The 3,840-nt window shown below is 42.9% G+C and overlaps 1 long non-coding RNA gene across 1 annotated transcript; it reads right to left on the bottom strand.

Annotated features, from left to right (window-relative positions):
- Nucleotides 1-1,546: 1,546 nt before the first annotated feature.
- On the bottom strand, nucleotides 1,547-2,372 carry LOC123184733 (uncharacterized). Its single transcript, XR_006493067.1, has 2 exons — nucleotides 1,938-2,372; nucleotides 1,547-1,645 (listed from the first exon to the last, which is right to left on the bottom strand). It is a non-coding gene; the product is annotated as an uncharacterized lncRNA (long non-coding RNA).
- Between the last annotated feature and the right edge of the window lie 1,468 nt (nucleotides 2,373-3,840).

Genomic DNA, 3,840 nt, shown 5'->3' with positions numbered 1-3,840 from the left:
AAAAACCAACACCTTGGATAGCTTAGAACTTGTATCATTCACACTCTGTAGGTGCCTTGCATCTCTGGGTGTACGTTTAATTGTTGAGGTCCTTCCGCAAAACACAAAAAAGAACAAATACAATCAACTGTCATTGCAACATGGACGAAGCTGAATATTACTATGAACCAGTCACACAGATAAATTCAGAAATTCGTATGGGCCCGTCAGACACATACCAGTGCAGCGTGTCGAGGCGGCGCGTCGAGCGCACCATGCGTGTGAAGGGGCCGCGGATCGACGACGGAGGAAGGCGCTCATACGAATTGGCCTTCCAGATTATAGAAAATTAAGAAATGAGAGCATACCCCAACTGTCAGTATCTTGGTTGAAGAGAACATGAGTAGTGCATATATCCTTTTCCTCCAACCAATACCAATACCCCTCTGCTTGAGCACCATCACCAGGAACTCTCAGGACAGTGTCAAAAGCTTTCTCTGTGTCGAGCTTCATCATTAGAGCTTGCATTTTACCATATTTCATATTTTAACAATAAATGCCTCTCAAAACTCAAAGCTCAAAGTTCCTAGCAACAACCATATGAATAATTCTGAAAAGCTATTAGTTGTCAAAACTCAGTACTATATACGTATGCACCTCACTGGAGAGTGGAGACAACATGATACATTCCAGAGGAGCAGAAACTTCAGCAGAGCTTAGATTTTCACAACAAGCAAAAGGGCATGCAGAATTCTAATTAAATAAATGTAACAAACACATGGAACCAACATGACAGAAAAAGGACATTATTAACCATTGCTATGACCCCAATTTTTACTCTCATGCAATTATTGCTAAGTTGTGAGCGAAATCGATATTGTGTTGAAAAAAATAAATGTTGAAGAGAACAAAACCAAAAGTTGGAAAAGAGAGCAAAGACGTGGATGGATCTTAAGGAAGTTTTTTCCTTTCAGTTGCATTAAGTAAGGCTCAATAACAGGGCTCTAATTAATTCTAAGTTGTATGATAAATTGAGGTGAAACTGGCTTGTGTAAGAATAATATAAGCACCAAACCCATAATGAGAAGCGAAGCCAAACTTTTTAAGTAAAAAAGGATGTTACATGCAACAGACTTATAAACTGAGGCATCATATTTGAAAATCTCAAATTACAAAGATAATATTTATTGCCTCTGTGAATGAATGACAAATAAGTCTGGAGTCAAGACCTGCTCTGCATGTTTGCACCTTCGCCTTGATGGTGGCCTTCTTGGTGTTGCCACATTACACGGTTTACGACATCTTTTGCTGAAGTGCTGATGTTAGAAGAAAAAACACAAAAGATATACAGAAAAAAGGATGGATACTTTACATGTAAATATTCAAAATAGTCCCTGGCTATTAACATTGCATTCTATTATCCTATAGGAACAGGTTCCCTTTAACTCGTGGCATGCAACAAACTTAATTAAAACATGGCATCATGGCCAATTCTTTGGTCTTTCTTTGATAAGTAAAATCGATTACTTAACATGGTGAGATTTGGCAGTGACTTAAGAAGCTTCACCTTGTCAGCAGTTGGAGTTGGTGCTCCCAGAACATTCGCACATGGAACAAGTGTTAAAAAAATCAGAATTTTGTCCAAACAGTCTTATTAATCCATCATCTACAAAGACAGGAAAAAGAAGTGCCATGATCAGTACAGCTGAAACTTTTAGAAAAATAATGCTTCTAATGAAGTTGCGAAAGCAAAACATCGAGGGCAAAAGTACAATCATGTGTAAGAGAAGCAAGCATGACATGAACAGAACTAACCAAATTCTGGAAGGTGTCATCTTTAGGACCAAATTATAGAGTAATAAAATATAATAGAACTTGAACACCATGCAATATCCTGTTCAAATCATAAATAAAGGGAGGGACATGTTGTGTGCATAGGGTAGAAAGCAATCAGTGACCTGAAAGCACCTCAGAGTAAGTGCTCGCTAGTCGCATCTACATTCCCTCAATCCTCAACCATCTGCCGCCATTCATGTACATCACCTAAAACAGATCAAATTTGTGATAGAACATAAAGTATATCATACGGAGAGAGAGCATCCTAACTTGCATTCCAATGATACATTCCAACATGGCAGGATAACATTCAGAGAAACATATACTGAATTAATCTCATAGAAATTCAGAGAAGCATGTACTGAATTAAGCCTCACGGGAAAGGATGCCGCTTGGTGGCTAAGGCCTCAAAGTGGCGGCGACAGCGGCGCGTGAATTATGAATATGAGTAGAATAAATCGACATAAACTATATGGTAGGAACTTATGAAGCAAATGAGTAATGGGATAGACTGAATACGGAAATCTCTGTAGTAACAAGTTCACCCAATGCACCGTTTATCTGTTTCAAGAAGAAAATGGTAAAATAATTACAACTGAACGGAAGAGAAAATGCATGGATATAAAGGAAGGCCATTAAAGGTCCAGATAACACAATTTATATATTTATTTTGCATGCTTTCCAGAGAGAAAATACTTAACTGAAATCTGAATGTTTGAACCAAGCATAGTTAACAAAATGGTGATGATTATGTAATAATCAATTGCATATGATGGATGTTATGTAATAACCAAGCACAGTATGGGAGGCTCAAATACCTCGACTATTAGGACCATCTCTTCCTGAATCATCCGGCGACATGGTTCTTGGTATTAGTTCACCTTCTCGAATCCTTGGCACCAACTGTACAGTGGCAAATCAGTCAAAGCAGAGATTGGGGAACTCTGTAACTGGTTACACTGCATGTCAGTGCCAAATAGCACCATATTGATTTGGTAAAACTTCATTGTTGCACAATAGTTGCTTAGATATGAGAACCAAATTAGAATGCCCCATCACTGACGAACAGTATAGTAGAACACAACATCTGGTATTGTAATTGGAGAGAGTTATTGCATGTTATCTCGTGATTCACCTTCCCTTTGGTCCCGGTGACATGGATGACCTTCATCCACGCGATGGCCTCCTCCAGCTCGAGAATCTAACCAAATTCACCCGCATCAGACAACACATTCCCTCATCGCGATTCAGGCGGAGCATGAGGAGGAGGGGACGAACCTGGAGGTAGCGGTCCATGAGGTCCCACTGGTTGCGTGGGTTGCCGGTGTGTGCCCGCACGTTCTGCATGAGAGAGGAGAGCTGCCCCAGAACCTCGTCGTACTCCCCCTCCGTCGCGCCACCTACATCCCAATCCCCAACCCGCCGCATGCATCAGCCATCAGTACGGTACCCAACCCAATAGGAACCTGTAGCTAGGGTCGCGCTCCTCTCACCTGTGTGCGCGGCGGCGGTTGACGACTCCAAGATGAGCGGCTCGGACGACACCCGTGGCAAAGGGCGCGGCGACCTGCGGCAGAAGGCGCGACGGGCGGCTCCGGTGACAACTTGGGCGTCGGAGGGCGCGACCAGCGGCAGCTCCCGCGGCGAAGGGAGCGACGACGGACGGGAGGCTGCGGGAGGAACGGCCCGTGAGGAGGATCGATGGGTTAGCGATCGATGCGGGTGTGCGGGAGGCTACGTGGGCGAGAGGTCGTGTGGGTGTGCGGTTTTTTTTCGAACGGCGCGGCAGAGTTAGCGATCGATGTGCCTTAATGCGTGGTTTTTTGCGTTAAACTCGGAAGGATTTAGGACCATTAGATCTTGTTGATGGATGGGTCTGATTGTTTGGTTCTCCGCTCTCTCTTCCTTTTATAGGGTAGTAGACTAGGGGCAACATGATCATTTAATAACCTCTAGCAAGGGACTAGGAAAACTTTTTAGTTGAGACTAGAAAAAATCCTAGGACTAGAGAACCAAACACCACCA

The sequence above is a fragment of the Triticum aestivum genome, chromosome 2A (assembly GCF_018294505.1).
Source record: "Triticum aestivum cultivar Chinese Spring chromosome 2A, IWGSC CS RefSeq v2.1, whole genome shotgun sequence".
NCBI lineage: Eukaryota > Viridiplantae > Streptophyta > Magnoliopsida > Poales > Poaceae > Triticum > Triticum aestivum.
Note: the sequence above shows the minus strand (reverse complement) of the source record. Positions and strands in the feature narration are given on the sequence as shown.